We start from the raw sequence: 23,157 nt of genomic DNA, 5'->3' as shown, positions 1-23,157 counted from the left end.
ATGATAGAGTAAGCAAACTGACTTTGCTTGCTCACATACGAGCGGCTGACTGATAGAGTTGCCATTGCACAAAAAGGGATCTTTTATTTAGTTTTTCTTTCTTTCGCTCCTCTTGTGCGTCCTTGTATTGCATTGACCCATCCTCATTTATATTATCTTGTACAATTACCACTCTGTTGCTAGGAGACATCTAGGTTTATGCTGGGTTGTTGTGGTCCCCAAGGTCTCCAGTGGGCTCACAGGTCTCTCCTGCATGTGTGTGTGTGTGTGTGTGTGTGTGTGTGTGTGTGTGATTATTGTAGTGTGTACACTGGCAGTCATGACTGTGCCTTGACAAAGACAGAATTCAACATGAGCTGATCATTACTCCCAGCGCACATCTTGACATCTTTCTTTTTCATTTTCTGTATCACTCTTTTTCAGCACATCCCTCTCAAGCTGCCTCTGCCCACTCTCTTGGCCATCTTTCCTTTAGAATCTCCTCTTCTACTCCCATCTTTTTCCCATCCCTTGTTACACATTTACCACTCTGGCTGTTTCAGCCTCACCACACCCATCCTACCGCTTTGGGCTCCTCTTCCGAGTGTGGTGTGAACATCTCAGATCACTTAGCGCCAGGCAGATCTCCTGCTCTGAAGTTGTGTTACACGTTTCTAACACATTTTCCACATCAACTCTAAATGTTGTAATTAACCACAAGTCGACCTTAAATGTCTACCTCTTAACTGTTTAAGTGCTAGCAATGTTGTACCCGGGGGTATTTAAATTTTTAAAGCGCTATGAATTTCGCAGGCGTTTAAGAAACTGAATGTGTGTAAGTACTCACAGCCAGACTCTAAGAAGACTTAATGCTTGAAATAAATGGTGAAAAAACAGAAACCTCTTCCTGGGATTTTGATAGGGCAGAGGCTTTGTGCTTGCAATTTCGCTCCTTTCTTGATCTCTTCACTTGATTTACTTCCATTTTCTTGCTCAGTTATTCGATTTCCTCTCAAGAAAACACCAGGCGTCACTGGGGATACGCATGGCATCCTGTTAAACTAACCGTCATATTATTAAAATCTGGTTCTCTGTGTCTCTCATTTGTGAAATATGCAACAAAGACAGTAATGTTAAAATTGCTACCAAGCCATGAAAGAGTAAATCATTACTTTTTTCCAACCACTGACAGCTGAATATTCCTGAGAATGGCCTCGCCTACTGAGACTTCACAATGCAGTGCACACATTTTTTACTTGCCTTACCCCTGTGTGTTTTATTTCTTCTTTACTATTCCACCCTGTCTTAACCTCAGTTCCCTTCATCATTTTGTCTGCATGACTCTGCACACCACCCATCTCTCCTCTAAACACTGTTTTCATCTTTTCACCTCTCTGTTCCCTCTCTTCCCTCCGCCGGCATAACCTTGTTATTATACGCAGAGTAATTGTTAATTAAGATAATTACAGGCTGTAATGTATTTACTGGATAAAATACAAGATCTTTATCAGCACTTGAAACTGAACTGTTTATGAATGGTCTCAGGGAATATTAATAGATAAAAAAGCAAAGTTATTGCTTTTCACACTAAACATCCAACCTCTGTTTTACATTATTTGCAATTGTGTGCCATAATCTTATTTTGGTGGATTCTCCTTGACAACTTTGTAAAGGAAGTATTTGGTACTTACTGGGCACAGCTTGTTAGAGGTGTAGCCCAAAAGGTACTGAAATACTGAATTTCCTACTTGGATTGTTCATGGTTTGATTTACTAAGGAGACAAGATGACAAAATCCAATTCACCAAATGGTCTGTTTCTGCCTTTTTTTCCTGTGACCGTGAAATATAATTTGATAATGTATCCCAGAGGCAGCCGGCTAAATTTCCCACTTAGATCCCAGATCAAAAAGGCTGAAGGAGCCGTTATTCTTCATGTTGTCAGCACCATTGATTAAAACATTCAGCTGTTGAAGTTTTATAGCAAAGAGCTGAGGTTTTGGGGGAGAAGGGGAGGGCTGGGAAGGAGTGGGAGAGAATATGCTCTGCAGTGGTATTCATTAATCTGCTGCCCAGCGTGCTGGTGTAGTTACATCATTGTTGCTATCCACTGTCAATACGCCTCAACTGATCAAAGCAGAGGCTCTAAATGAAAACACATTAAAATGATATTTCAGTAAATTGTAATATTCTAGCGTTATAGCAGACACGAAAAAATCAGTGGGAGCATTCGGCCTTGAACGCTATACAGCTACCCCGAGGGTGTTTCCGGCCACTGTTAGCAACTTTTTTTCTCTCTCTCAACTTTTTAATCAATTAATAATAAAGCTGCAAAAACAAATTTCTCAGTCACCGCTTTCCAGTTCTTTTAAGCGTTAACACATTTTTGTAGACTCGGTTTTCACCATGATAACAAGTGAGTGGTGGTGTTCACCAGAGGCGTAGCTGTTGTGACTGACTGTTGATGCAGCGTAGTGGTAATTTGTGTTGAAAAGAAAAAGCAGACACAGAACAAAGCAAAGAGAAAATCTAAAAGATGCTAGTGTGACAGGCCAGCTGAAAATTTCTCCCACTTCTCAGAGTGTGACTTTTTTTTGTGAAAGAAAAAACAATGCATGGATGTACTGTACACAAAATGAGAGTAAGATCAATTGTTTCATTTAAACATGAGTGGATTTGCAATCTATTTGAAAACAATCCCCAAACAGGTTTTAGTGGAAATGGGAAAAATTTAACACTTTTGGAATCTTTTTTCTGTCATTATCAAAAGCTGAAATACAGAGATAAGTAAGACAGAAAAAAAGGAATAGTATATTTCTGTTGTTTTGAAAGGCAGACTGTGATCAATAATCTCACAAATACCATCAGGACTTCAGACAGGTTTTCTTTACACAGATATTTGTCTGTCTGATTCTGTTTCTCTTTCTGCGGCGGTATTTCTTAATCTATTTTTCCGCTCTCTCGCTTTGTTTGTCTTCGTCTCCTCTTTCTTCCCTCTCTCCCCTCTCTCTCTTTTTTCCTGTCCCTCCTGTAGAAACACATCCTCCCTGCTTGATTGCCCTCAATCAGGGGTATGTGGGAATCAAAACAAGCAAAAACTCAGTCTCTCAATGATTTTGACACATCACAAGTCTGCTGATTGTGTGTGTGTATAATGTGTGCGTCTGTGTGTGCCTGAAAAATTATTACTTTTTTTTCTTTTGAGACTGAAGTTTTTTTCTGAGCAGCTCTCTGCACATACACAAGCTGCTCCTCCTACACACTAGGGGTTGCACAGACTAGTTGATTAATCGACTTTGCTCCACAATGACGTTTTGAGGTTGACTTCGACTAGTCACTGATCACGTGATTTTGGCAGTACAAGAGGAGAGCTGCTTGAAGCAACAGTTGAGTGCGCTGAATGGAACTAATCTGTCACCCTAATAGATTTAAATTGTCTTATTGAATGCACAGCTTTCGTAAACTTGGTTATTAATTTTATTCTAGGTGACGGTGTCCGCAGTGAGGACATGAATGATCGTGAGGGAGTAGTAGCCAGTAGTGGTGCAATGGATCAGTGTTGATCCGTGATCGCTCTCCATGGATCGGCATGCAAAGCCGCGGATCATTGATGAAAAAAAAAGTTGTGCATGTAGTGAGGTAACACTACTGTAGCTCACCGCTTTTCATTGAAAAAAAACTAAAACAAAAAAAACACCAGCACATCACCGCAGCCAAATAAACAGGCAATTTAACAAAAACAAAAGAAAGGCCTGTGTGTCGCTTTCCTTCCTAACTGTTTAACGCACAGTAGGCAACAGTATTTTCTTTTGCACTTATATAGGAGTGTATGTTACCAAATATTTTTTTTTACAGCTTGTTGTTTATATACCTGCTGTTCTGTGTACTAATTTCTGTGCATGAGCTGTGTGTCAGTGAATACAGATTGTTGCAAAGTATTTCCCTCCTCCTGTGATTAAGACGAAAAAATAGGAATGACTTAATCAGCGACTAGTTGACATCGACTCGACTTTCATAACATTAGAGTCGACTCTAAAATATCTGTCCAACATTTGAAAGTGCAGCTATAAGGAACTATGGGACTTTGACTGTTCTCACGCTGCCATTGAGAGGGGGCAGGTTATGCTTGTGTCTAATTTTATCTTTTCAAAGTGGGAAGCTCAGCCCTGGTTCAGCAGTTTAGAAGTGAAATAATGTCTCAGTGATGTTCAATTTAAAGGCTTATTGTTCTTAATATTTCATCCTTAATCTTGGATCTGTCTGCTGCTCAATTTAACAGCCATGGTCGTACGACTCCACTTTACACACTGTACATACATCGGAGTTAAACCTAAGCTTCTTATGCAGCTGGTTTAGCAGAGGCTACCACCTTGTGACATCAGACAAAGACACAAGGCTTCACCATCTCAGTATCAAGGCTCTGTTCATCTGAATAATTACATTGTTGGAGTGGTTGCTATGGCAGCAAAGAGAACCATTTATCACCGTCAAACCAATTATTGAACAGGATGGTTGAACGGCCCTTTTTTGTGCATGCTCTCTCTCTCTCTCTTGCTCTCTCTCTCTCACACACACACACACACACACACACACACACACACACACACACACACACATTTGAAGTGAACAATGACTGCGTATTAATTTAATATGACAGCCTTATCTAGTGTATACACTCATTGGTATGTAGTGCATGCTGAAAGCTATGTTTCCTGTTGCCATGGATTCGGTGTCATGTCTCGGCCTGTCATGTCCTTCATTATTTCCAAAATTTAACAAGTAACTGTTACACATGCAGGCTTTGCCCTTTAACTTACTCTGCAGGTTTCATTTGTCATTTTCTTGAGTGATTTGCTTGAAACCTAAGGAACGTTAAGGAAACTGTTGTTTTCTCTTTGATGAGGTCAGATCCAGTCAACCTACAGAATAAATTTAATACAATACAATTATATATAATATATTAATGTATTACACCCATTATTCATATATCAGTTGTACTGATTCTGGTTTGTGGAATCAACATAGGCAAGGAAACAAACAAATGTGAATCTAATAGTATTTGCAAGAATGTGCATTGAAATCTGTCTTTTCCGACTTTCTTCTCTCAGTCCTGCACTGAACTCCACTCTCGGCTCTGATCTCTCTTATGACAGAAGTTATAAAAGTAATCTAGAAAAAGAGAAATGACACATGTACAATGATGAGAGGGGACGGGAAACGTGGTGGGCAGGCAGGGGAGAGAGACAGAGGTAGCTGAGGTCTCATTATAAAGTAATCACCAAGAAGAAAGGTCAGGTGGCTGTTACAACAGCTATAAAATACTGAAGAGACCGAGAGAGCCTCGAGAGGGAAGAGAGAGACAGAGAAAGGGACAGAGGGGGTGGGTGAGAAGGAAGAGACATATCAGCTATAAAATACTGACGTAAAGGAGACAGAGAGAGATGGACAATGAGCCAGACGGAGAGGTGTAGGTGAGATCAACTTTCTAATATAGTCATAAAACACAGCCAGAAGGTTACTGTCAGGAGGGAAGGGTTCTGTGGCAGAGAGGAGGAAGAAGGGTGGGAACAAAATGGCCTTGATGCAGTGCCATTATATCACGCTCCTTTGTGGCTATTCAGGTGAAGCACCCATTTCTGTCATTTAATGCTGATAAAAGTCCCTATTGGAATAATCTATTGGAATTCCTAGGGACAGATGAATCTCTCAGTGACCCGTCAGGAGAAATCACATTAATGTCAGTCACGGGTGAAGTAACGAAACCAAAACTAAGTCAGAGCAACCCACGTTAAACACAAGCTAGTTTCTTCTTTGCCCAAAGTAGTGTGCTCAGTGCTGCCGCTTTTGGCTGGATGCTGCGTTGCAACACAGTGCCGCATATGCATCCCTCTGCAGTGTCTAATTTGAGGGATGTTCTGTGCTTCTGAGAAGCACTGTGCAATTATGCATGCTTCAGAGTGGGTGCCTTAATTAAATCTTCCACCACAGCACGTGGCTTCAGCAAAAATAAGTACACAACCCTCCATCTCTTTTGCACTTAAGACTTGTAAACTACTTCAAATAGATTCCAGTGCAAATGATTTGACAGCAGGAGGTGTCCTCAGTGTGTGTCCTGAGCTCCATGTTATCACACTGGAGCTGCAACAAATGTCCTATTCTCATTCTCTCATGCTTTTAACAATTTCAATTTTTTAGACTTTGATGTGTTCGTGTGCTTTGGGAACTTTTGACTTCACTCAAAGGACCCTCCAGTTTTATATCATCATTCGCAAATGTTTGTATTTCCTCAGTGTTTTCCAGGTTTTACTCTTCTTTTCATAGCATGAATGCACTAAGTATCTGAAAACCTGGATAGTGTGTATTTCTTGGAGGTTGGAATCAGCACAATTTCACTATGTGACAGAAGGTTGAGGGGAGAAAAGCACATAAAGTCTTGACGGTTACTTAAAGTTTCTTTTCCATTTGAACATGTGACCTGCAAGCTCTGGAAATGTTAAAATAAAATTTTGAATCTCAAAAGGAGGCACTAGGCCGGAAATACTACAAAGAACCTGTTAGCTTGTCACAGAACAGAGCAGATAATCAATATGATGAAAACTAGAGACATATCCTGTATAACGAACAAACAAAGGTGATGATGTCTCAGCCAGGCTGCAGCCTGTATGCGGACTGCAGCAGCAAAGCCTGCAATCATTTCAATGCATTGAATTATATGCAAGTGACTGAAAATGTGTTATCGTGTAGGCCACCAGTGACATTAGAAGGAAAGACTCAATTCCTTATTGGTTCAGTCAAATACACCAAGCAGCTTCATGTTGTATTAATACATACTCAGTATAGGTAAATACAATGCATAATTCAGGTAAAACCTGTTTCCTTCCATTCTGCTCTGGTATTCCATCATGACCACAAACTCTCTGTATGGCCTCTGTACTGTAAGTTCTTTTCATGATATGGCAATAACTCATCTTACATTGTAATGTTCTATCTATTCTGGCTCCACTGGGACATGAGCATGAGTGTAACCATTTAGTCCAGGCAAAATAGCGTTTTACGACAGACTAATTGTCACAGAAGGTTTTTCACCATACATCATTTCTATGAGGTGTCTAGAACAACATACTAAAAGTCCTAAGAAATCCTAGTTGGGGAAATATGTTTAATTTGCATCATTATTTACTGTATAAAGTAATGGTGCCGACAACAATACACCCCAATGGGGCTATTTTTTTCCTTTACTCCTATCACAATGAAACTTTACACAATGAAAGTATCCATGAAATGTAACATTTTTTGTATTACAAGTTTCTTTGAAAATGAATTTGAATATGCAAATGAGCCTTACACTAATCAAATATGCCCAAAATACACCCGAATAGGCTTCTTTTTTTCCTTTACTCCTACCACAATGAAACTTTACACTATGAAAGTAGACATTAAAAGTAACATTTCTGTATTTCAAGTTTCTTGGAAAATTAATTTTAAATATGTAAATGAGCTCAACACTAATTGACTTATGGTCAAGAAGCCATAGAGCCACAAGAAGCAACAGGGGTCAAATAACTAACACATTCATGTCCATTCAATAAGTTAACCTATGCACTGAGTGCTGTCACTTGCCACACTTGACTTATGCATACACACATGTCACTTGCCACACTTAAAAGACCTATATTGACCTTAAGAATTGATTGCACAGTCTTGTCTCCAGTTGCTTTCTAAATTTTTTTTTTTTTATTAGCGAACAAGCCTTACCTAACGACTTTCCTCCCAGTTTGCAGAGAACATCAGAAGAAAGTCAGAATTCATCAAAGTCGTTTCAACGACTGTGTGTGATGTTATATTAAATATGCTGTTATGTTCAACAACATATGAGCGGGACTAAGAACTAAGTTATTTGGCCCCTGTTTTTGCTGCTTGCGGCTTTATGGCTTCTTGACCATAAGTCAATTAGTGTTGAGCTCATTTACATATTTAAAATTAATTTTCCAAGAAACTTGAAATACAGAAATGTTACTTTCCATGTATACTTTTATTGTGTGAGTAAGTTTTATAAGTGTGATTGTGGTAGGAGTAAAGGAAGAAAAGGATCCTATTCGGGTGTATTTTGGGCATATTCCATTAGTGTATTGCTCATTTGCATATTCAAATTCATTTTCCAAGAAACTTGTAATACAAAAAATGTTGCTTTTAATGTCTACTTTCATAGTGTAAAGTTTCATTGTGGTAGGAGTAAAGGAAAAAAAAGAAGCCTATTCGGGTGTATTTTGGGCATATTTGATTAGTGTAAGGCTCATTTGCATATTCAAATTCATTTTCAAAGAAACTTGTAATACAAAAAATGTTACATTTCATGGATACTTTCATTGTGTAAAGTTTCATTGTGATAGGAGTAAAGGAAAAAAATAGCCCCATTGGGGTGTATTGATGTCGGCACCATTACTTTATACAGTAAATAATGATGCAAATTAAACATATTTCCCCAACTAGGATTTCTTAGGACTTTTAGTATGTTGTTCTAGACACCACATAGAAATGATGTATGGTGAAAAACCTTCTGTGACAATTAGTTCTATTTTTGGGTCCAAAATGAGCTAAATTGCCTGGACTAATTATAAATATATGTTACAAAGATACAAAATAGATTTAAGTTCATGAAGTGTTTAAAAAGGTTAATAAATAAACATAATTTCAAGACAATAAATAAGAGAATTAAAAGGTTCGTGTTATGGATAGCTTGTGTAAAACTGTAATGCTAAATAATTTCAGTTCTGATTTTAAAAACCATCATGTGAGGATACCGGTAATTAAGTATACACATGACCCTGTTTTGCTTTGAGGGTGAGGTGTTGTGGGTCAGAAGCGGGACCACAGAGCAGGACGTCATGGTGCATGGTCAGACTAGGTTCAAGAGGTGTACATGGTAATTGTGCTTTTGTTTTTTACTGTGTTTTTTTCCTCTGGTTGTGTACATGTATTTTGAGCTTACAGTATTCCTTTCAAGTGTTTATTTATATACATTGTATTACCATTAGCCTCATACAGACTCTTATGCTTGACTTCATATTTCACGGTGTCTCATGACTCATCAAGTCGTCGGTGGAGAAGAAGGAGAAATAAAACAAGAATCAAGAGATCAGTATTAGAAGCCTTTTTTAATGGTGTAGCTACAATGAGACTGATATGTGTGCCATAGAATAAATGACAGCCATTAGGGAAATTACAAGGGAGCATTATCTATCAATTATGATAGAATAACTCTATCTTATCAATTTTGGAGGTACAATATAAGGAGGGAGCAGTCAGACACAAACAAATGAACACAGGCAGGTGAAAGCTTCCCAGGTTTGTGCAGTCACTATAAATCATTACGCGCACTGTGCATGTGACTTAAACATCACTGACTCTGCTCCTCTGAAGAGGCAGCAGCTGAAAACATCAGATATTTGTGTGGGCTAATGAGGAGACTGCAGCTTTCCTCAAATGAATATGAGACAAACATTAACACCACATTCCCATCAAGTGCGTCCCATCTGCATTGTGTTTTCTATTGTTTGAGGTTTAATTGCTGCTCTTTTAATTTTGTTTTAATAGTTACATCCTATTCTTGGCAGTTTATGAAATGTACCTTCACTGAAACATTGCAAAATATCACTAAATGGACCATATGGCTTACTGTTTATTACAAGTACTGAAACCACATTTGCTTAATTTGTCACTAACGGCTATATTTGGTTGCACTGGTGAACCACTAATATGAGCAGTTTAGCTCCAGTTTCCAGGTTAGAAGAGCCGTCTTTCAGTTGACTTAGTGATCAAGTATCACATTAACTACGGAAATACATGTGGAAGCAATTAACACGAGGGGGCGGTGGTGGGGTTACTAAACCAGAGAGAATAACTAGGAATAACAGAGATACACAAATGTAAACCCACACCCCAAATTTCTCACCTCCACAAAGAAGAAGGCAATTCTTTTTTTTAATTTTTTATTGCTCGCTGATGAATAAGGAAATTCACGACGCGCTGTAGCTCCAGCATGTGCCCACACAAACACACGCACGTCGCACACACACACACTGAATAGCCTCATTGGAAAGGAGGTTTTATGGGTATTTCTAAATTATTTAGTGCTGGGAAATAAAGGCACCACAATCATATTTAAACTACAGTTATTATTTCTTTCATTTTGAGCATTGATTTGAAAGCAGCGCTCTCTCCACTCATCTTTTGTGTGTTCCCTTTCTCCAGCTTTTTAAGAAGACAAAGACCAAAATCCCAGACTGGGACTTGTGAAAACAGCGGGTGTCCCGCACTACACTCTGATCTACTGTTCATCATGTTTTCTCTGGAGCTATTTGTTGTGTTAGCATGTGCACTATGTGTGTACGCGTGTGTGACAGAAGTTGCACGCTGATGAGCATGTCTGTGTTGAATTTAGAGACGAGCAGAAAATACAACAGATTCCTTAGATTGGTGTGCGCTGTGTTTGTTGTTGTTGTTGCATTTGTTGTTTTGCTTTTGTCATCCACTGGATGATGTGTCAGTCTACATGGTTTTCTGTTTTTAGTGACACCCTGTATTGCCTGCATAAAAAAACAAAAAAGGAACAACTGTATGATGATCTGCTATAATTATCTAATCCTCCATTAAGTAAACAGCCGGAGCAGAACAGGGAGTTAAAGCAGGACAATTACTATGATAATTACACTATGGTAAACCTTAATGCATTTTCCATAAACTTTCTGCATGAGGTATTTTCTGACCCCTGTAATCTGTATCAAATATTTCACTGACCGTGTATAGCCTGTCTGTTTATTAATCATGTCCCGGACTGAAACTATAATCAACCCACCAGATAGTGCAAAACAAGAATAAAAAATGAAACGAAAAAAACAAATACCATATAACCGCAAAATACCATAGCATTTACAACAAAGAAAAACCATCAAGGTAATGTTTTATCAAAACTTGGTACAATGCAAACTTTCTATTCCGAACTATTACATTAATCAAAATCGTAACAAACAAAATAGGTAATAGGTTGGGGTTGTGGAGGCGGGGTTCAGGTCGGAACGTGCGTGTGTGTGTGAAGTGATGCAGTGGGATGCCTTCATGGGGCGGAAATGCGACGTGGTACAGTATGGGTCCTGTGATTCAGGAGGGGAAGTCCCCAGCTGTTGGGATTTTTTTTTTGACCATACATTAAAGGGATATTCCGGCGTAAATTTAACCCATGGTCCAACGCACCGTAACACCGAGTTATATCTCACACAGGCTTCGCCCTCTGCTGGACTCTATGGGTATATCTCTCCTCCAATCGCGTACGCGCGATGGCCCACTGAAATTTGCATGTACGTAGCCGGCCAGTATGGCGTGCCTACCTTTCCCGCCCTTTAGCGGGCTATATAAGCAGATGCACCGCCAGCTGCCCTCATTCCTTTTACTTTCAGCGTCGGCGAGTGCCCACTGTCACACTAGCTCCAAGGATGGAGTCGCCGCTTCAGGAACAACGCCTCTGCCGGCCTGCCCTAACGGCATCATCGCCCCGGCAGACCCACATCTTCTCTACTTCGAGTGTCTCGGGAGGAAGCACGCCACCGCCGGGCTGGAGCAGCGACGGCAGGAGGAGGACGCCGCTCCAGCGTACACCACCTCCACGCCGCCTGATGAAGCATCGCCGCTCAGACCCGCCTCAGCTTCTGCTGTAGACTCGCCGCCGCTACGAGACGAGGAGGATGAACTCTCCCTCTCCGACGGCGTTTGGCGCCGCTTCTATCAAGCTCGACTTCCAGTAAGTCATGACGACTGCAGCGGAGTGTGTCAGGCTTCCCCTGCCCCCCCCCCACTGCCCCCGAAGCCGGTGAGCCGCCTTCGCGTGTGCAGGGCGAGACGGAGACTGTATTCCCCGGTGTGCCCCCGCTCGAAGACGCTCTGGCTGCGCTCATTATCCCGCACTCAGCCGGCTGGTCAGGACACAGAAAGCCACTACCACCGCTGCCGCAGGATAAGGACACGCTGGAATATTTTGACAAGATATTCCAGCTGGGCGCGCAACTAGCAGCAGCAGCAAACAACCTAGGTGTGCTGGGCGTAGCAGCGGCGGCTTCACTCCCGCGCGACACCCCCCCTTCCCCTGACACTATGGAGTATCTCAGCCGGACCATCGGTCAGATGAACAAGACAGGGAGTTGCTACTGCTGCCGGACGAGTGATGTCACTGTCGGTCGTCGGCTCTCGCCACGTCTGGCTAGGTCTCACCGCCCTCCCCAGAAGGGACCGAGAGGATCTTCTGGCTGCACCGGTCTGGTCTCTTTGGCTCCCTCACTACGGTGACGCAGCGGCTAAAGAGGCTGGAGGAGGAAAAGGCGCAGCTGAGCCGTCATCTACCGCTCGCTGACGCCGCCAAGCAGAAGGGAGAGGTCAAGCTGCCCCGCCGCAACGCTACGGCGAGGCGGAGGGATCGGCGCCTCGCCGTAGCGGATCCCCCAGCTGACCCACAGCCGGCCCCAGCGGGCCCGCCGCAGCAACGCCCCACACGGGACCCCAGCGCGTCTCGTCCCGCGGCGGCTCGCAGCACGCCCAGGCCGAAGCTGTCCTGGGGCACACAGCGACCAAAGTGACAGTTAACGGGAGGGACGGCGCCGGCAGGCTGCCTCGCCGCCCTCCCTCATTGTTCATATGGTTCTGTATGTTCTGCTTGTGTTCACTGTTCTGTGGATGTGAAAAATGTTTTTATTAAAACATGTTACTCCACTAACAGAGCAAAAATCCCCCCTCCCACCTCCACCATGCTCCCCGCTTGCCGCGCAGCTCCGGCCGGTGTAGTCGGTCAGGCTGCCGGTGGCTTGTGTTACACCGTCACATCCCCGCAGCGGGCCCGGCAGGCAAGGCCCCCCGGTCATGGTTTCACAAGCACACTCACACAACACACCCTCTACCGTCTCCGTTGTGGGAGACGTGGTAGAGCGGAGCACCGTTGTCAACCGGGTAAAAGCTACCGTTGTCCCTCTATATGAGCGCTACAACCGGCGAGGCTGCACGAGAAAACATCGCTCCCCACTGGTTGTAGCGACCACACAGTTAGCCCCGCGCGCTGCTAGCCGACACCGTGTCACTTCCGCGGTGCGTCCGGCTCAGCGTGTTGACCGGCTGATGAGCGATGATTGTCACCGCCGAGCCTGCGGCTACAGCGGTGAAGCTAATCATCGTTCACAGCAGCACGGCAGGGCTGTGTTTCCGGACAATGAGACGGCTGCCTCACGCTCGTTTTAACCCGCACCGCTCCAGTGAAGCGGCCGGGCTAACACGAACTGTCTCTCCGGTAAACAGCAGTAGAGCGGCCAACGTGTCTGACCGCTCTGGTCCTGTGACTGTTATTTCCACGGGCGGATCTAACAGCAGCAGGGACGCCATGACGGTGAGGTGCCGGGCGGCGGTGGTGCGTTCAGGTGACACCACGCCGGCTCGGACAACAGAGATGCGTTCACGGACGGCCCCGAGAGCTCGGACAACGGGCCTGGTGCGTTCAGGGACGACTCAGCCCTTTCACAGAGGGCCCCCATGGGCCCAACTCCCGTTTATGGCGGGTTTGGCGGCGGAGAGGGCCGAAATTGTGTATCACAGCTTTCTAAAACCCGCTCCACAGCTGTCTGCACGTCGTCTCATGTGTTTTTACGAGGCATGGCAGAGCAGCTGTGTACTGACAGACTGGCTGGACAGGACCCTCAGACTAGGATATTCTCTCCAGTTCTGCGGGCTCCCCCCAGCGTTCAGGGGCATACAAGAGATGAATCTATCCTCTCAACAAGAGATAGAGTTCCTCGAGGGGGAAATTCAGGACCTGCTATCAAAACAGGCCGTGTCAATTGTCCCTCCTCACGACAAGGAACGGGGTTTTTACTCCCCATACTTTTTGGTTCCCAAAAAGACAGGGGGCTACAGACCCATCCTGGACCTCCGTGCCCTGAACACGCGTATCGGTCGCAAAACGTTCCGCATGCTAACCACAAGGAGGCTGCTGGAACTCGTCCAACCAGGCGATTGGTTCTCAACCATCGACTTGAAGGACGCTTATTTTCATGTCGAGGTGGCACCAAAACACAGGAAGTTCCTGCGTTTTGCATTCCAGGGAACAGCCTACGAATACAACAGACTGCCATTTGGCTATTCCCTGGCCCCTCGTACGTTCAGAAAATGTGTGGCGCAGCGCTACAGCCGCTGCGCAGCCAGGGGATGAGGGTCTTCTTTTATCTGGACGACCTCATCGTGATGGCCAGGTCCAAACAATGGGCCATTTTTCACACAGCTCAGTTGATACTTCACCTGACCAAGTTGGGATTTGCCATCAACTGGAAGAAGCGCAACCCCCAACCAAGCCAGCGGGCCGAATACTTGGGGATTGTGCTCGATTCTGTCAGCCTGAGAGCCACTCTGTCGGAGTCCAGACGGATGGCCCTACAGCAAGAGGTTCTCAAGCTGCAACAGGGTCCACGTGTCACAGCCTTGACCGTCATGCAAGCACTGGGGCACATAGCAGCAGCTCACCTGGTGGTTCCACTAGGACTGCTGCACATGCATCGCCTGCAGAGATGGTTCGCCAGCCGACGCTTAGACCTCTAGAGGCAGAAGTTTCGGCTGCTGACGGTCCCTCCAACAGTGCAGGGCAACCTGCAGTACTGGGGGTCCCCACGACATTTGTTGACACCACTAGGACGAGTGACCTCGTACACGTCGGTGTTCACGGATGCCTCCCTGATGGGGTGGGGAGGCACCTGCCTGGGGAGGGCGATAGGTGGTGTGTGGCCTCCGGGGGAGGACCGTCACATCAACCTCCTCGAGTTACAGGCAGTGTTCCTGGTTCTCCAACACTTCAGTCACCTGTTAAGTGGGAGACACGTGTTGGTGAGGACCGACAATCGCACCACAGTCGCTTACATCAACAGACAGGGCGATGTACATTCCGCTGCCCTGTTAGCGATGGCGGAGAACCTGTGGTCATGGGCTTCAGAGCACCTACAATCTCTGAGAGCCCTCCACGTTCCAGGAATCGAGAACAGGGGGGCCGACCTCATGTCAAGGGGCGGCCCCCTGGAAGACGAGTGGAGACTGCAACCAGAAGTGGTACAGCAGATCTGGACACGATTCGGGAGGGCAACGGTGGACCTGTTTGCCAACAGGTCGAACATCCACTGCCCCCATTGGTTCTCCCTGAGCCCGCAAGACCATCCACCCTTGGGGGTGGACGCGTTTGCACACGCTCCATGGCCAAGAGGGCTACTTTATGCCTTCCCCCCACTCCGTCTCATCCCCCAACTACTGGAGAGAGTGAGAGTGGAGCGGCTGAGGGTCATTCTGGTGGCACTGTCACAGGAGGCAGGCGCGATACAGGCGCTGCCGATCCTGGGCCAGCCGCTTCAAGCCTGGCCCCTGAAAGGGACAGGCTAATGCGGGCTTGGCTGACTGCGCAGGTGGTGAAAACCATCCAAGCGGCTAGAGCTGGATCCACCATTGCCTGTTACAGGGCTAAGTGGTTGGGTTTCCAGCATTGGTGCGAAGAGAGGGAAGTGGACCCACTGACATGTTCAGTGGGGGACACTCTTTCCTTTCTACAGCTTTTGGTTGATAGAGGGCTGTCTCACGCGACTGTTAAGGTTTACGCTGCAGCCATCTCATCATGCCATGAGGGGTTGGGCGGAGGTCCAGTCTTCGCCCACCCTCTGGTAAAACGGTTCCTGCAGGGGGTCAGAAGGCTACGACCAGTGGCACGCACTTCTGTACCACAGTGGGAATTGCCACTGGTGCTCGAGGCCCTCACAAGGGACCCCTATGAGCCTTTGGAACGCTCCTCCTTAAAGATGTTGTCGTTCAAGACAGCGTTGCTTCTTGCTCTGACGTCAGCCAAGAGAGTGAGCGAATTGTGTGCCCTGTCAGTCCACCCGAGTTGCTTACTCCTTCGCGGGGACCGCAGTGGTGCCATCCTTAAACCGAACCCCTCCTTTCTTCCTAAGAACATAAGGAGCTAATTTCGGTCCAGAATCATCCAGTTGGAGGCTTTTCACCCTCCCCCTCATGAGGATTCGAGGGAGGCGAAACTGCATCTCCTATGCCCTGTGCATGCGTTGACATACTATGTCGACCGAACAGCCACTGTCAGGAACACCGACCAGTTGTTGTGTGTTATGGTGACGGGACGGCTGGCAGAGCCCTGTCCAAGAAACGCTTGGCGAGGTGGCTGTGTGAATGCATCCTCTCAGCCTACAGTCAAGCGGGTCGAGAGCCGCCCACTGTGGTCCGGGCGCACTCCACAAGAAGTGTGGCGACGTCTACGGCCCTGTTCAGTGGTGCGAGTGTTGAGGACATATGTACGGCGGCATCGTGGTCTTCACCCTGCCCGTTCATAAGGTTCTATCTCTTGGATGTATCAGGCTCCTTCTCCAGGTCTGTGCTCACTGTAGGGTCACAGGACATGTGAGAGGAAGGATGTGTCAAGTGTTTTAAATACTTGATCCCCACAGGGTGTCATGCACCTGCATTGGACTGTGCTCTGCTAGGACACTGTCAATAAGGTGCGCAGGAGGTCTAGGGTTGAGACCCCTGCGAGGTTAGACCACAACTTCACCCAGCCTAGCCAGGTGCTGCTAACTGGGATGAAGTTGGACCCGTTATCACTCCATACGGTGGTTAAGATTAATAAAGTGGTGACTGGGTCTTGGTACCTAACCGGTAGCTGGTGTGGTCAGTGGGCGGAGCCTCTCCCGCGGCAGGGAGTACATAAATCTGGCTTCGCCTACTGTACCCATAGAGTCCAGTAGAGGGCGAAGCCTGTGTGAGATATAACGAAGGTTACGATATTGTAACCCTAGTTATATTAACACAGGCGGAGCCCTCTACTTAGGGCCCTGCCGCTCTTTCGCCTTACGCTGAAGTTTTGGTGGAATGAGGGCAGCTGGCGGTGCATCTGCTCATATAGCCCGCTAAAGGGCAGGAAAGGTAGGCACGCCATACTGGCCGGCTACGTACATGCAAATTTCAGTGGGCCATTGCGCGTACGCGATTGGAGGAGAGATATACCCATAGAGTCCAGTAGAGGGCTCCGCCTGTGTTAATATAACTAGGGTTACAATATCGTAACCTTCGTTAGACCCCCCCTCGAGAGATTAAGTCTGCTAACCGCTAGCTTCTCCAGTTGTAGCAACTTTAGCAATGACCGCACTATAACAAACAGCGCAGTATACGGATCCACTATCCACCGATCAAAAAGCCACTTACAGCCACAAATAATGCTCAGAACAGCACCAAACATCATCAACAGTACAAACAGGGTCCCAGCACATAATACGAGGCATCAAACATCTGTTAGCTTTGCCTGGTTTCTATTGAAAAGAGACGAAAACAACTCACCCACTCTCCTCCAGTTACACGCTATGCAGCAACTTTCCGTGTCCAGCATAACGAGTCCAGGCACTGACAGCACACACCGAGTCTGACTGGCAGCACACTCATCTGGTTTCAGTGGCCACCGACAGGCAGTGACCAGTGACCACCAGACTGACCACTTGATTCCCCCAGATCCAGCATTTAGACTCCACCAGCTCTCTCCCTCTGTCACTTTTAGCCTCCATTTCCAGGACGTAGTCTCCACCGCAGCTGCCCCTCTTTGACTTTACTCCTCCATTTCCTTCAGCTTGTCTTCAGTAAACTCGGTCTTAAACTGATAGTGGCGCCCATCGAAATGAAACCAGTCGTTGTTGTTCTCAAACTCCATAAACTCAGCCGTGTCTGTGATGTCTCCTTCACTAAATTACAGACAATCTCTTTCTGCAACGAACGGCGTCCTGATCGCGCGTGTGACGTCGCGTCTAATCTCGCGCTTGTTTACGTAATTCTCTCCGTTCATTTCCCTGTGAACATTTGATAATAACGTTTATAAACTGATAGGCAAGATACATAGGAACTTTGGCTGCATTTTATGGAGTAATACACACACATTCATCCTTGAGCTGCGGGACTCTACTTCACTCGGTAATCGCCTCCACGCCAGCTGACTACCTGTACAAGCAGACATCACAGATAGGATATGGGGGAATCAAGTGGTCAGTGTGGTGGTCAATGCCTGTTGGTGGCCACTGAAACCAGATGTTTATGCTGCCAGTCGGCCACGGTGTGTGTTGTCAGTGCCTGGACTCGTTATGCTGGACACGGAAAGTTGCTGCATAGCGCATAACTGGAGGAGAGTAGGTGAGTTGTTTTCGTCTCTTTTCAATAGAAACCAGGCAAAGCTAACAGATGTTTGATGCCTCATATTATGTGCTGGGACCCTGTTTGTACTGTTGATGACGTTTGGTGCTGTTCTGAGCATTATTTGTGGCTTTAAGTGGCTTTTTGATCGGTGGATAGTGGATCCGTATACTGCGCTGTTTGTTGTGGAGCGGTCATTGCTAACGTTGCTACAACTGGAGAAACTAGCGGTTAGCAGACTTCATCTCTCAAGGGGGGGTCTAACTCGGTGTTACGGTGCGTTGGACCATGGGTTAAATTTACGCCGGAATATCCCTTTAAAGACATTCAAAGCAGCTACTATTGATGTCATCAATTACACCAGCATTTCCCAGGTCTAAATAACAAATGTCTCTGTTACTCACAAGCCACAGTGCATGTGAACACAGACACACAAATACACACAATCAAAGACAAATACACTTTGTTTACGTCATAGTATTCATTCATTTGTCCAAAGCAAGTCAGAATAACTTTGTTTTCTTCTCCTTTGTCTCTTCCCTCCTCTTTCTCTGAGTTTTTGATCTGTCTGTCCCTCAGGCCCTGTCTCTTCCACTGGAGGTCGTTTCATGAGAATATGTTGTTTTCTGTCTCTCTCTCTCTCTCTCTCTCTCTCTCTCTCTCTCTCTCTCTCTCAGGGTAATGAGATATAAATGTTTCAGGACTGTGATCGCCTGTAGCACTAGACCTAGACCTGTCTCTGTCTCTTTCACACAGCAACACATTCCTGCACGTGCACACACACGCACACACATACACGAGAGAGAGAGAGAGAATGCAGAGAAAAATACATGCCAAATAGAAGAACATGGATGTTGAAGAACAGTACTAGTGTATTTCAGCAATACTGTTGCTCCGAAATCTAGTGGAACTAATAAGCAATTAAAGGACAGTGGGCTGTGAGCAAAATGGTTGAGAGTGTGTACTTGTGTGGGCTACTGTGGACTGTGAAAAAATACAGTTGTGTATCAATAGTGTGTGTGTGCGTAGGTGGTTATAGGCAAGTTGCAGGTTACACAGGGGCTGCCTCAAAAATTATAAACTTTCTAAACTAAGATCAATAGTCTTCCCCTCTCTCTCTCTCTCTCTCTCTCTCTCACACACACACACACACACACACACACACACACACACACACACACACACACACTCTGCAATAAGGAGGAGGTATCCAACCAGTACAACCTGAATACTACAGTATACAGCTCACAAATCCATTAGAAAAGGAAACAATGAGTTTAGAACAGAAAAAGCAAATCAAGATAGTTTAAATGCGAAAATTTGGCACTGCCTTGACAAAACTTACACCTTTGTTCAAAGGTTTTTATTGAAATTGAGCATGGGACTGGTGAATTGCTACAACTGGTACAAAGTTCAGCAGCAAAGTGCCCAAGGTAGAAAGGTTAAGGTCACAGAAAGCTGAAACATCAGGAAAAGCACTGTATACTGCTATAAGAGATAAAGAAAAGGGCAGGTAACAAAGGAAAACAGAGTGTTGGGTCAGGCGTTTCATCCTGCATAATGAGCCAAAACTTTACAATAGAGCCAGATGGAGACTTCACATGATGGAGGAAGCACAGTCTCCAGACTTAAACCCCATTGAGGTGGTTTGCCATGAACTGAACAGAAGGTGAAAGCAAAGAAACCTGCAAGTGCAACACATTTATAGGGACTTATGCAACAGTATTTGGACAAAGCTTCTGAATACTTTATAATCATTGTAGGAAGAATGCTATAAAAGTGTTCGGCAGTAGGAAGACTTAGAAATATGAAGTGAATATTTAGGTGAGGAGATATGGTGAGGACTTTCTAAAGGTGCAAGGAAGTAAAATATAGAAAGGATGCAGGCCTTTAAACAACTAAACAATTAAAACCATGTAAATCACGTAACACTGGGAGCTAGTGTCAAAAGGCTCAACTAGATCTAATGCCACAATGTGCAGTCTTCAGTGACTGTAGTTTGATTCAGTAAAGTAAAAGATTAAAATTTTATGCAGGGTTTATTTTTCTCACTTTTTCTAAGAGGAACACAAAGAATATTTTAAATGAGCTTTGTTACATAACAGTGAGACACACAAAGTTCTTGCAGCAAACTTGATGTTGTGAAATAAAACCAGATGCCGAATTTGTCTTGTGATGTGTATGACAAGACTTTTAACAAAATAGGAGCCACACTCAGGAGAATGGAAGCAGCCTGCAGACTGGGCCTTGAGGGACACCATACTTGCAATGAGACACAACCACAGTTTCTAATGGAGACAACGGAGTGGGAAACACTTAATGCAGCACTCAGTGCTTCAGTCTGTCTAAGTAAACTAAATTGTGTTAAGGCTGTGGTACCACAAAAAACTGAGCACACATTTGCATCAGCACTGAAAGGTTGTTAGTCACTTCAGGGGAGCGAGACTGAAACTTTTCTCTCTAAACTGCATGAGCAAAAAGTTACTTGGACATCTCCCCCCAAGAGCTTTTTAAAATAAAAGTCAATTTGGAAAGTGCACAGAATTTAAAGGCAATTAGCTCATTAACAATGAGAGTGCACACAGAGCGGGGTGAAGCAGTACTAGCAGCTTCTCATTAGCAGTTAAAACGATGCGTTGATATACATATAGATGACACAATGAAACACTCACTTAAAATAGGCCAAGTGTTTTGCCACAGTGAAGATTTTGGTTTCTGATGTCCAAAGTGTAAGATTTATCAATCAGCTGCACATTTGTTAAATTCAAATCACCACACTATGATGATTCATTACTGTGCATTCACACCAAAAGCTTCATAAGCATCAAAAACGCTCGAGGGTGGGCGTCAGACAAGACAGCTTCCAAAACGGCAAATATTTTCAGCCACTTTGGTCGCTCATCACGTGACTGACGTCAAAGTTCGATTGCGCTGGTCATTGGGGAGCCGAAATACAAAAAAAAGGGAGAAAAAAGGCAGCCGACGGACATCTCTATTCTGACAGGCTGCCGCCGGTTTATTTATTTATTTTAATGTTTATTTTGCAGGGACGATACATACAACATTGCCACAAAGAATGAAAAATGCGATGCATACAAGACGTCTAGCTTCAGCTAATTTGCAGTCTTTGTCCCTGGTCAGGCTAAAGAAGGATAAAAGATACTGAATACCGTTACAATAAGTGCAATAATACAAATACAGTGAATAATACAGTGAATAGTTATCATGAATAAATAAACACAGCTACAAAATTTACATTAAGAAATTGCACAAATTAAATACATTAAACATTAGTAGAATGCTGTATTGACAGTGACTTGAGAGAAGTTAATGTTCACATTTCTGCGGTTGCCGCTTAACCGCGTCATAGCTAATTACCCTAAAGTTAACCAGGGCTCAACTTCTCATCTGGTGACGCTTTGGACGCTTTGGAAGCTTTGGATGCTTTGGAAGCGCGGCGACGCCTGTTGATGCTTTGGACGCTTAGTGTCGCCGGGCTCTCATTGAAAATGAATTGACTTCCGGCGTTTTTGACGCTTTGGAAGCTTTTGGTGTGAACGCACAGTTATTCAACAGAAACATGTCATTGTAAAAAGTGTGAAAATAAAAGATACATAAAAGGTCACTTCATTAGAATACTTGTTGGGGTAATACTCAATTTCATAGAGTCATTTAAAATGATTTATTACTAATCAATAGTAATAAATCATTTGAAATGTAATACAATAAGCCTGTTCATGTAGTCTAAAGGGTTAACAGTGTAACTAACCACAGGTAAACTGATATTACATCCATCAAGACAGATGGATATATAAAACCAAACATGTACATTTGCAAAGATTGAGTCCTTTGCTAAGCCGTGCTAAGCACTTTGTTCAACATCTGTTGTCTTTAAATATGCTCTAGAATTGAAATTGACTTGACTTGACTTGACTTGACTTGACTATGATAAACTACACTAGATTAGGTTAGTGCCACAACTTTGTAATGAATGTTGTAATTCCCAACAGTGCTATTTGACATGTTTTTTTCTCTCTCAATACAACTACAGTATACATTAATTCCGTAGAGCCAGAGTGAAGTCTAGTTGGCACGACAACATGGAATAAAACTTGTTCATTAAAAGCAGAATCATACCTGATGGAAACGACAAGGACAAGTCTCATGCAGCGCATCTTTACAGAATTATATGTCATTTTAAAGGGAGATCAGTGGAATTATCAGTGTGTGCAATTTATATTTTTCATGGGAATTAATGATTTAAGTCAATTTATTAAAATATGCTAATATGGTGAAGAATATTTTTAACAGATTCTATCTGAGGCTACATGGCTGTATTTGTTGAGAACAGAACATGCCTTCAGTCCTGTCGTCAGGGTTGAAATCCTACTGGGTACAACTTGTTTAACAATGTGTTTGAGATTAATTCATTTGGTTAGAATATGAATCATGTTAGGCACAAATTATAAACAGCTTGACTTCAGGGGAAGAGAAGGGCGGTTAGCGCTGGAAATGGAACAAAGGCATCCAGCATAAAATCATATGAATTTACATAGTCTCCATGCAAACGCCCCACTCCAGTTTCTGTTGGCCTCTTTTTCCACTTGATGCCAACTCCCTGCTGTGCTCTTACAGAAACAGATTAAGACTCGACGTCCATTCTGACTCTATTTGCCATTGTGTGGAGAACAATAGAAACCAACGGTGATCTGATAACATTCCTCGTAGGTGAAATCAAATAATTGCATCCTGGATTAATATGTTACAAGCACAAACAATAACTTGAAAAACCAATTAAAGTGCTCCAACCACACCCTGCATCTTCCCTGTTTTATCGATCTCGTCCAGTTGTCTTTCATTCTGCTCCTCTACTTTTCCATCCATCATTCTCTCTTTTTTGTCCACAGTCACCAAAATCTCCACAACTGGTTTGTGTGTCC

Source organism: Trachurus japonicus, chromosome 13 (assembly GCF_045865225.1).
Source record: "Trachurus japonicus isolate A0001 chromosome 13, Traja_1.0".
In the NCBI taxonomy this organism is placed as follows: Eukaryota; Metazoa; Chordata; class Actinopteri; order Carangiformes; family Carangidae; genus Trachurus; species Trachurus japonicus.
This window is presented reverse-complemented; position numbering follows the sequence as displayed.